This window comes from Pseudophryne corroboree, chromosome 1 (genome assembly GCF_028390025.1).
Source record: "Pseudophryne corroboree isolate aPseCor3 chromosome 1, aPseCor3.hap2, whole genome shotgun sequence".
Lineage (NCBI taxonomy): Eukaryota > Metazoa > Chordata > Amphibia > Anura > Myobatrachidae > Pseudophryne > Pseudophryne corroboree.
This window is the reverse complement of record NC_086444.1, coordinates 1,076,839,779-1,076,852,285: the sequence shown is the minus strand read 5'-3', so window position 1 is coordinate 1,076,852,285 and position 12,507 is coordinate 1,076,839,779. Positions and strand designations below refer to the sequence as shown.

General features: G+C 44.5%; 1 protein-coding gene across 7 annotated transcripts in view; it reads right to left on the bottom strand.

The window, feature by feature from the left end:
• Positions 1-12,507, bottom strand: part of ATP8A1 (ATPase phospholipid transporting 8A1) — a 613,161-nt gene that overhangs the window by 584,423 nt on the left and 16,231 nt on the right. The window lies entirely within an intron of this gene.

Below are 12,507 nucleotides of genomic sequence, written 5' to 3'. Positions count from 1 at the left end.
TCTCTCTCTCTCCATCTCTCTCTCTCTCTCTCTCTCCCTTCTCTTTCTCTCGTATCTCCCATTGACTAGTATTGTATTGTATTAGATCGGCATAGTATTGTATCGTATTAGATTGTTTAGTTATTTGGTTAGGAAGTCTCTGTTATATTGTAGTGTATCATTTGTACTGTTATTCTCTTTTACAAGTATATTAGATATAATACAGTTAATAGGCTTTGGACCCTAAACCAGTATCTGTGTATTTCCTATAGTTTTAAGTGTTCACTTGAGCGTCGGTAACGCTCAAGCAGCTTTGTAGTTAATCAGGTTACACAAGGTTGCACTTACACCCTGTATTCACATTAAGGTATTCTGTGTATTTCATTGATATTAGGTTTAGACATAAAGGTATAGCGTTGTGAGCGTCTGCGCCGCTGGTGATCTCCTCGTGGTCTCGAGCGTCCGCTACGCCATAGCGAATCATTACTCTAGTCATCACCAATAACGTGCTGTCCTGTGATCACTGGGCCGTGAGCGAACGTGACGCTTGAGCGTCTCGCCTACGGCTAAGCGATCGTTACGCAACTAGCGTACCCTTACGGTACTTCTTAGGTAAACAGCGTACTGTGTTCTTAGACTCCATTAAGGGTTGTTTATACGACAAAGGAATTTAACATTGTCAATTGGGGGCTCGTCCGGTCCTTCTCATATCTGCACTAGGTAGATCAGCAGACATTATCCCCCAGCAAAGGGTGGGAGGTTGTCTCACAGTGCTGACGGGATAAGCGTCTGCTTCACTTAGATAAAGAGTGCTGAAGGAATCCGGGAACCGGAAGTAAGAACAAAACGCTTGTGTCTTTTAAAACTGTTTATTTCTTTTCTGTCTTGCGTATACACGCACGCATACATACATATCTGCATTTCTTTTTCAATTTCGTATATCACTATTCCTGTTTGCCAATTTTTATAGTTGAAAGAAAAGTGCTAAAAGAGACTTGCTGTTATTTCATAGTTTAAGAATAGAGGTAATAGTTAAAAGTGTAAGACAAACACACAGGTTTGCCTGAGAGATAAGGCAAAGCCAGTGGGGTACGCGGTAGATGATCAGGGATCGTTTACATTGATAAAAGTATATTGTGTTACGGTGGATCTTTGTTTTTGCGTACACGTGTCTCTAACAAAGACTAGCGTACGCAATCCAAAGGCCGACGCACGCAGCGTTCATTATGCAACGTAGCGTCCGGTTACGCCCACGTAGCTCAAGTTGTGATAAGGCGATAAGTAACGCAAAGGCGATAATTAGCGCAAAGCGGTAGATAACGCGACGCGGTAAATAACGCAAGTCTATTTTTGGAAAATTTGAAATTTAGTTTAACAGATCCTGCTCCTAATTGGTAACACAGCTGGGCTAAAGAAAATTTCTGCGCAGAAATAGATATAGAAACGAAAGTGTACATGTGTTGAGTGAGTGTGTTTTTATCACATAAGTTTATATAACTTAGAGGTTGAACCAAAAAGAAATCAGGTAGGACATACGTGTAAGTGACATATACGGTGGCTAAGGAGGCATCCTTGGTTAAATAAAATATGAGCATTAGAGTATAGCGGACCAGTATACAAGACCAGGAGGTCAGACCAGGAGGTCGTACAGAACAAGACCAGGAGGTCATAAGGAGACAAAGAAGGTCCGCTATAAAGGTACAAGAAGCACAACCCCGGGGGTTGGTGCTAAAACCCATATAGGCCATTGGAAGCTCTGGCTGAAGGAATTCGCAGCCGCAATTTTCGATTCCACTGATCTCTCAGTACATAACAGGTAGTGCTTATGTACTGAACGATTGTACCGCACGTAATTGTGTGCAGTAGTTAGTAATCTGACCTAATACCATTAGAGTAAAGTGGTCACAAACGCTATTTGTACATTCTGACGTGATTTGTGTAATTTTTTATTTTTAAAGGGAAGTTCGCTGGTCACTCAGGAACTATCTAACAACCCCACCTTTACTGGAAAGAGTAAGTGTCCTGCGGGTAACCCTCATATGTTCCAGTAAACAGAAGGTTTTTCTGGTAGGGCCCTGTATCGAGTACGCCAGCACCATATCGGTGTGATCAGGTCGTATTGGTCGAGGTGGGCGAGTGAGTGGGGTACTCGGTAAACCGCCACCGCCGGCCTATTTTGAATAATTTGGTTTGCTGTAAGGGTTCGCTGAAGACCGTGATATAAAGATCAAAGGAGTAGTAAGCAACACCTGCAGATTATGGGGGCCAATTGTTCAGGTAGGGGGCGATCAACCTCGGTTCGGGTTGATTCAGAGAACCGACCAGTCGGGTCGGCAAGGTACATCATGTGTGAAAAATACGGAAGTCACACAGAGGTTTTATGTGATGAATGGGAGAGAATGACTGTACAAGACAGGGAGAAATTCCCAAGAATAGGTAGCTTCAGTCCAGAAGTGTTACAAAATTTGAGGAGGATATGTCTCATAAAATCAACAAAGAGACGAATTCAGCATCATGATTATTTACAGTTGTGGCAACAGGAAGGTGAGATACAGAGAGGTTTGGCTCTGGCGGCGGGATCTGGGGCAGTCAGGAAACTGATCGCCACAGCCCCGCCACCACCATACATAGCAGGAGAGAAGTTGATTACGGAGAGAAACGCACTGGATTGTAAAACACCAACACTTAGTAACCCTGTAAATGTTAATGATGTTAACCAAGTAACCCATGCAAGTATTAACCCGTGCAAGTTGTACCCTGTTTTGAACTTTCCTCAGGAGTGTGATCAAGAAGACGATCCGGCAACAATTTCAGCTCTCTCTCTCGCAGCCACCATAGCAGAGACCACAGTAGGCACAGCAACACCCACGAGATTAGCGAAGGCCCCTAACGGAGGGATAGGTGAGGTCGTGTCAACGGGTAAGTACGGCACCATGCATTATACTGAAACAATTTCACCACAAGTTGTAGAATCTACACAGAATGAGGTTGTTAGAGTTAACCCTGTTAGAGTAATAGCAGTTCCCAATGGGAAAACAGATGTATCAGGAGCCACTCCCATAAGGAACATTGCCATGTACACTCCATTTTCCCGAATGGAATTAAGAACAATAGTGTCCGAATTTCCTGACCCCAGGAAAGACTTAGTTGCTAGCCAAAAATACATCAGGGATCTAGGTAACACTGTAGAACCCAACAACAAGGATTGGCAGATACTGCTAAGAGCTTGTTTACCTTCAAATGTCGACTCAGTCCAATTCTTAGCTGATTGTGGACTAGATAAAGATGTACCACTTTCAGATGTGTACAACAAAGATAATGTAAAAAGGATAAATTTACAGCTAAAGGAGTATTTCCCAGCCGTTGTTAAATGGAACAAGATATTTTCCATTAGACAAAAAGAGTCCGAAACGGCAGCAGAATATTTCCACCGGGCACTATTAGAAATGGCAAAGTACACTGGAATAGAAGACATTAGGACCAACCCAAACCACCAAGAAGTAGCAGTATCTGTACTGATGGATGGTTTAAAGGAAACATTAAAGACTAGGGTTCAGACCACGCAACCATGTTGGCGAGGTCTGTCGGTGTCCACATTGAGAGAGGCTGCTATTGATCACGACAGAAACATCACTAGACACAGGGAGTCGCAAAGTGATAAGTTGATGTCAGTAAGTATACAGGCGCTGACCACAAGGCAGCCTGCGTATGTACCACCGAATCCTGTGGGTAAGTCAAGTGTAATAACATGTTTTTCTTGTAACAAACAGGGACACTATGCACGAGACTGTAGAACAAAGAGTGTACAAAGATCTTTTCAACCCCCTAGACAACGACACGACACACGACATTGGGAGCAGGGTCCACAGAGGCGGAGTTTTGAGCCACATACAGGGGAAACAAAAAGATACCCCCCGAACAGAGATTGGCATGCCTCTGGTAGTTCCCAGCTAACTCCCTCACAAGTAGTCGCTGCCAGCGGGATTCAGGGAGGTCAGCATACCCAATAGGGGTGTGGCCATACCTGTAATCTGCAGCCAGTTAAATTGATTGCCAGTCTTGGAAGTGAACCAGAGATTGCAATCAATGTAGCTGGTAAAACCTTAAACTTTCTTGTAGACACAGGGGCGGCCAAGTCAGTGATAAATTCGACAGTGGGCATGAGAACCACTGGTAGGACAGTTCCAGCCATGGGAGTAACAGGAGTAGTCCAGCACTACCCTGTTAGCAAACCAGCCGAGATTACAATAGGGCCTTTGCATACCAAGCATTCGTTTTTGCTAGCTGCATCGGCACCAACCAATCTCCTGGGAAGAGACTTACTATGTAAAATGGGTTGCGTCATTTATTGTACTCCTGAAGGTGTATTCTTGGACATTCCTGAGAATCACGCTCAGGAAGTACGAGACATGTTAGACTCCCCATCAAAATTAATGTCACATCCCATTATGACAAATAGGAATCCATCCCAAATAGAAGAGATGACATCTCAGATACCAGAGTCACTTTGGACAAAAGATGGACAGGACACTGGATTAATGGCAAACGTAGCTCCAGTAGTTGTACAAGTAAAAGATGGTAGGATAGCTCCAAAAATCCCACAGTATCCTCTGAAGCCAGAGGTGGAGTTAGGAGTTTTCCCAGTAATAGAGCGCTTGCTACAACAGGGCATTCTAGTAAGAACGTCCAGCACAGCAAATAGTCCCATCTTCCCTGTTAAAAAGAGTGGGGGGAGGGGTTACAGGCTAGTGCAGGATCTAAGGGGGATTAACAAAATAGTTGAGAGTCAGTTCCCCGTAGTGCCTAATCCAGCTGTCATCCTAATGCAAATTCCTCCCACTGCCAAATTTTTCACTGTTATTGACCTCTGCTCCGCATTCTTTTCGGTACCTCTGCACCCTGACAGCCAATATTTGTTTGCATTCACATACAGAGGAGTCCAATACACGTGGACTCGGTTACCCCAAGGTTTCATAGATAGTCCAAGTATATTTTCTCAGGCTTTGCATGATTGCTTACAGTCTTTCCAACCGGAGAGTGGATCAGTATTGATACAGTATGTAGATGATTTACTACTGTGTTCAGATTCGCTGGAAGCTTCCCTGAAGGATACGAAACAGCTCCTGTTTCATCTTTCAGACACAGGACATAAGGTTTCCAAAGACAAGTTGCAATTATGCCAAGCTAAGGTAAAATATTTGGGACACTGTCTAACACAAGGACTGAGACACCTGACCGCTGATAGAATCCAAGCCATTAGAGACATGACACTGCCACAAACCCAGCAACAGATCAGGACGTTTTTAGGAATGTGTGGGTATTGCCGTAATTGGATCCCAGGGTTTTCCATATTGGCGTTACCTTTGCAGGAAATGGTCTCCTCAAACAAACCTGATAGGATCTCGCATACAGACGAATCCGAAACAGCATTTGAGAGACTCAAACAGTGCCTAACGCAGGCGCCAGCACTAGGTATGCCAGACTATGGGAAACCCTTTGAACTATACGGAACAGAAAGTGCTGGTTGCGCAGCAGGTGTACTAACCCAAAAACACGGTGATGCCAGCAGGCCAGTTGCATACTACAGCGCTCAGCTAGACACGGTAGCGCGATCCCTCCCCACATGCTTGCGTAGCGTTGCGGCGATAGCATTGCTAGTGACAAAAAGCGAAGATGTCGTGCTAGGCCACAACCTCACAATCCATACACCACATGCGGTATCTGCCTTATTAAATTCTGCCCAAACCAGACACGTCTCATCAGCGAGGTTTACAAGATGGGAATTGGCACTAATGGCCCCAGTAAACATCACCATAAGGAGATGCAGCGCATTAAATCCTGCAACATTTCTCCCAGGTGTGCCTGGTCAGACACAAAGGGTGGAAGGTGAGAGTGATGGGGAAGGAGGATTTAATACAAAGGAAGATACACATGATTGTATGGAATATTTGACCCAAAATTTTACCGCAAGGCCTGACATCAGTGACAATCCACTGGAAGATGCAGAACTCACGTTCTACACGGACGGCAGTTGTCACAGACAGTCAGACTCGGGAGACTTGTGTACTGGATACGCAGTCGTAGATGACCAAGACACCATAGAAGCGGAACCGCTAGGTCCACCTCACTCAGCCCAGGTTGCTGAACTGGTCGCCCTAACCAGAGCATGTGAATTGGCTAAGGGTAAGTCAGCCAATATCTACACCGATTCTAGATACGCCTTCGGGGTAGTACATGATTTCGGAGCCCTATGGCGCCTCAGAAATTTCATGACGGCAGCTGGTACACCGATAGCGCATGCAGCTTATATAAAAAGGCTTCTAACAGCGATACAGGAACCCGACAGAGTGGCTGTTATCAAATGTAAAGCACACACATATAGCCAAGACCCAGTATCCCTTGGTAACAGCCGAGCAGACGAAGCCGCAAAGCTTGCAGCTGCTACCCCCATACAGACAGACACCACACAACTGATGGTATTTAATACCATCAACACACAGAAGTTGTGTGAGATGCAGAATTTGTGTTCCACACAGGAAAAGGCAGTCTGGAAGGCAAAGGGATATGGCCAGGAGTCCTCAGGGCTCTGGACGGATGGACATGGTAAACCAGTGGCCCCCAGGACATACCTTCCATGTCTGGCTGAAGCAGCTCACGGGCTGACTCATCTAGGCAAGGAGGGGATGTGCAAATTGGTAAGAGCATACTGGTGCGCCCCAGGATTCTCCTCTCATGCGGGTAAAAGAGCAATGTCATGCCTTACCTGTCTGAGAAACAATATTGGAAAAGCAATACCTACAGAACCATCTCATGTCCCACCTGCCGGCGGCCCTTTCCAGGTAATACAAATTGACTTCATTCAATTACCCCCATGTCGAAATTTGAAATATGTACTTGTTTGTATAGATGTTTTCTCGAATTGGGTCGAAGCATTTCCAGCAGCTACAAATACCGCTATGTTTACAGCTAAGAAAATTGTGCAGGAATTTGTATGTAGATATGGTATCCCTAGAATCATTGAAAGTGATAGGGGTACCCATTTTACCGGTGATGTCTTTCAAGGAATGTGTAAATTAATGGGTATTGATAGCAAGCTGCACACTCCGTACCGTCCACAGGCGAGTGCGAAGGTCGAAAGAGTGAACAGCACTATTAAAAATAAATTGAGTAAAGTAATGGCAGAGACAGGATTGACGTGGCCAGAAGCTTTACCCATTGTTTTGTATAGCATCAGAACCACTCCCAGGTCCCCTCTTAACCTGTCCCCTTTTGAAATTCTGTTTGGTCGACAACCGCATGTCATGATTAACCCTCAGGATGATTTGAAATGTAACAATGAAGTGACTGTAAAATACTTGATTAACATGAGTAAGCAGTTGAGGAATCAAAATGATAATCTGAAGTTGGTGATTCCTGATTTACCAGATAGTAATTGTCATGACATTGAACCTGGGGATTATGTAATGATACGAAATTTTCTACGCTCAGGTTGTCTTATTGATAGATGGGAAGGACCATACCAGGTCTTATTGACTAGCACCACAGCATTGAAGGTTGCTGAGAGAGAGACTTGGGTCCATTCATCCCACTGCAAAAAGGTTGCTGATCCAGAGAAGTCCCGTGATAAGGAACAGACGGTAGAGGTTGTATCACTGGAGTGTCTGTTCCAGGAGGACTGAGGCGGCACCTGAGCCTTGAAGACCAAAAGCAGTTGTTGACTCCCTTCTCCCTTTTATGGTTTTCTCCACTTCCCATCCCCTCTCCCTTAAAAAAATTTCTTTTTCCCCCTTCTCATTCTTCTCTATTTCCTCCTCAAAGATGGACTTGCCCCAAGAGACTGTGATCCGGATTTTGATGTTAACCATGATGTTGACCAGAGCAGTCTGTTCCGGCGAGAGTACCATAGAGGTCGAGAGAGGTTCTGGAATGGGTTCCGATTATGATGATGGAGGCGCAGTTTTCCAAGATCAACCAAACCAACAAGCCAAGGCGAGTATCAGAAAACGATCCGATAGAAGAAATTGTGATGGATTGTTAGCTGAAGAAAACTGTATCTGTAGGCTCTGTGACAATTTGATTGAGGATGGGTGCATAAAGAAATGCCAATCCAGTTTTAATATCCATATGGACCGGCATCCATTGAGTGACTATCACTCCTTAGTGGGTAACGTACTAAACCAAACAGATTGTTGGGTATGCTCTCAAGTACCTCAGGGTCATAGCAAATCAGGGCTAGTACCATTTCCTTTAACGTTAGGGGAGCTAAGTGGTGGGAGACCGGTGGACCGGAGGTTTAACATCTCCAGCCCTCCTAGTTTGAAGCTCCACCAATACCATGTGGATAGGTCCCTCTTATGTTTTAATATCTCCAATCCCCGTAAGCCGGGAAATTGGGAAGTGTCATGGAGCAACCTTACCATGACCTTTTCACACAGAGCAGATAGAATGCCTACAGATACAGAGCTTGTACGCCACATAGCCAGTAGAGGAAAATCTTTCCGGTATCGATATACCTTAGGAAATAGGATTACTAGAGTTGGAGAAGTATCACCAGGATACTGTGCACATATCGTACAAACCGATACGTGCATTAAGCAGATGGAAGAATTAGGGTCAGGAGAGTTCACCTGGAAGGTGTGTAATATGGTAATGTCCTTCTCTGTCCCATATGTTCTCCCCGATGATGCATATTTCATATGCGGGAGAAAGGCGTACAAGTGGCTTGCCCCAAACTCTGAAGGATTGTGTTATATTGGAAAAGTATTGCCTGAAGTGATGACTGTTACACATGACAAAATGAAGGACATACACCGTGATGCCCAAGCTCCTTATACTCACACTCATTACGAGCACCGAGTTAAAAGACAACTGTCAGAAAGGTTAGAGCATCCGGCCTCTGATCTTATCCATGAATCCACCGGGATTCAGGTTCTGGTAGCGTTAGATTTCACTCGCACCGCTCGAGGAGTGATGAATTATAGATACATTTCCGCACTCGCCAATTTGTTAGATAATATCACTGAAATGTATGATGACACGTTCAGATACACTGGAAGAGAACTTCAAGCTTATAAAACAGAACTAGTTCAGCATAGGATGGTTCTTAATTATCTTACAGCAGTAACAGGCGGATATTGTGTTACATTGGCAACACAGTACGGCATAAAGTGTTGCACGTATATCACAAATAGCACCGAGGATCCGGTAGAGGTCATAGACCAAAAGATGGACGATATTCTCCAATTGAAGTGGGAATTTCGTCGAAAACACAATCTCACCCTTGCTGCTGTAGGTAATGAGCTGACTGGTTGGGTGTCATGGTTGAACCCGCGAAATTGGTTCTCCGGTTTAGGAGACTGGGCTCAAGGAGTCATAATGGATGTTGGAAAGTTCCTCCTATGTATCTTAGGTGTTGTTATATCTATTGGATTGATATTTAGATGCGGGCAGGCTTTAATGAAGTGCAAACAAAGTACAAAAGTGATGAGCTTGAGGAGTGAGGAAACTGTAATTAACCTGGATTTGATTTATGACCCAATGATAGAAACCAGGATGTGATGAAAAATGCGATTATACGGTCCGTTTCTTTCACCTGTTCTTCTGCTTTTCTCCAAGATACAAAGACCCCCCCTTGGACGAGGAAGTTGACGAGACGCTATACAGACAACAGACAAGCACCAAAGATGAAGTTTTGACCACTTGAGAAATGGACATTTGATGAACTTTGCCATGGATCCCCAGTTTCCCTAGTATTTTTAAACTCACGCTAGCCCAACATTTTTGTAAATCTGATGGCACTGACAAAGCTATTTGCTCATGCCCAAGGAGCAATACAGCGCAAAGAAGACGACTCTCAACAGATACCGAACAAAACTTCAACGACAGATGTACATTTACCTGACATAGAATATCATTGCACTCTCCATAAGTGTTCTTTATCTTCATCTCTACAACCCTCAGGTAATAACACACATAGTAAAGGGAATACAGGCACAGATATCAGCAATCACATATTCCCCCATTCATGTATCATCAACTAAAATGTGCTCCCCATTTTGTTCAAAATCCGAAAAGAGCTCGGTAAAGTTTGACAGCCCATCCACAGACCCGTACCACGGGATAAGAAGGAATTCAAATGTATACTTCGCAATACCTCGAAGCTTGATTTACAACACGTACGGCACGATGATATATGACCCCCCAAACATGGACTCATACACACATGCTTCTGCTATCACACTAGGTCATACCCTCTTCACACCTACTCCTCTCTCCTCCCTCACCCAACCATGGAAATGAATTAACCCCTGACATATATTTTTCTCCTTTTGAAATGATTTAGAAGGTGGCAGTTATGATTGACTGCCAAAGGGTGGACTGTCAAAGTCAGAAAAATATCCCTATACACGCTGCCATATTTGCACCTCACGCTGGTCTGCGCTGCGCATGCGTGCGCTTTCCCGTGATAGCGCATACCCGCTGATGCGTGCACCCGCTCGCATCGGTATGCGTATTTACGGTAAAGAGTATGTAGTCGTAGCGTGCGACCCAATCGTTACATATTTCCACAATTAATGTAGTTTGTAGATCATGGTCCCTTTGATAGATTCTGAAAGTTTGGTTAATATAGAATGTCCCTGAATGGAGGAATCCCTCTTTGTATTGTGCGAAGGGTCTAACAGGAATCATACAGCAGTGTTTGGTACCCATCGGAAGAGTATTTAATTAGCAATATTCCGTGTTGGTTTGGAGCGTATTAATCGCTCGTGCGAATAGTTATGGACATAAGAAGTTTATGTCCATTACTATTATTTACTCATACTCAGGTATGCGGCGGGAAAACCTAGTTTCCCACCCACCTGAGCTGTTTGAAATCGTCACAGCCCACCTGTATGAATCACCCTATGACCTTTTGTTATAATGCGAAGCCGAATTCCTGCGTCCAATGGACAATGAGGTTGTAGGGACCATTAGATTGCATTGTGTGAGTAGCATAAAAGACAGGCCTGTGGCATCCAGCTTCCACTTCTCATATCAAACGGTTCTCATTGCTGATAATCGGGAAGCTGGATGTCCAGAGGCGCATGCGATCACACCCTTTGTGCGTAAGTTTCTCTCCGTAATCATATTGTCTTACTGTGAGCCAATCTCTCTCTCCATCTCTCTCTCTCTCTCTCTCTCTCCCTTCTCTTTCTCTCGTATCTCCCATTGACTAGTATTGTATTGTATTAGATCGGCATAGTATTGTATCGTATTAGATTGTTTAGTTATTTGGTTAGGAAGTCTCTGTTATATTGTAGTGTATCATTTGTACTGTTATTCTCTTTTACAAGTATATTAGATATAATACAGTTAATAGGCTTTGGACCCTAAACCAGTATCTGTGTATTTCCTATAGTTTTAAGTGTTCACTTGAGCGTCGGTAACGCTCAAGCAGCTTTGTAGTTAATCAGGTTACACAAGGTTGCACTTACACCCTGTATTCACATTAAGGTATTCTGTGTATTTCATTGATATTAGGTTTAGACATAAAGGTATAGCGTTGTGAGCGTCTGCGCCGCTGGTGATCTCCTCGTGGTCTCGAGCGTCCGCTACGCCATAGCGAATCATTACTCTAGTCATCACCAATAACGTGCTGTCCTGTGATCACTGGGCCGTGAGCGAACGTGACGCTTGAGCGTCTCGCCTACGGCTAAGCGATCGTTACGCAACTAGCGTACCCTTACGGTACTTCTTAGGTAAACAGCGTACTGTGTTCTTAGACTCCATTAAGGGTTGTTTATACGACAAAGGAATTTAACATTGTCAGTTTACATGGGCGACTGCCGTGATGTTGTCCGACTGGATCAACACCGGTTTTCCTTGAAGCAGAGGTTCTGCCTGGCTTAGAGCATTGTAGATTGCTCTTAGTTCCAGAATGTTTATGTGAAGAGACGTTTCCAGGCTCGTCCACACTCCCTGGAAGTTTCTTCCTTGTGTGACTGCTCCCCAGCCTCTCAGGCTGGCGTCCGTGGTCACCAGGATCCAATCCTGTATGCCGAATCTGCGGCCCTCCAATAGATGAGCACTCTGCAACCACCACAGAAGAGATACCCTTGTCCTTGGAGACAGGGTTATCCGCTGGTGCATCTGAAGATGCGACCCTGACCATTTGTCCAACAGATCCCTCTGGAAAATTCGTGCATGGAATCTGCCGAATGGAATTGCTTCGTAAGAAGCCACCATTTTTCCCAGGACTCTTGTGCATTGATGTACAGACACCTTTCCTGGTTTTAGGAGGTTCCTGACAAGTTCGGATAACTCCTTGGCTTTTTCCTCCGGGAGAAAAACCTTTTTCTGAACCGTGTCCAGAATCATCCCTAGGAACAGCAGACGAGTTGTCGGCATTAACTGGGATTTTGGAATATTCAGAATCCAGCCGTGCTGTTTTAGCACTTCTTGAGACAGTGCTAATCCCCTCTCTAGCTGTTCTCTGGACCTTGCCCTTATTAGGAGATCGTCCAAGTATGGGATAATTAATACGCCTTT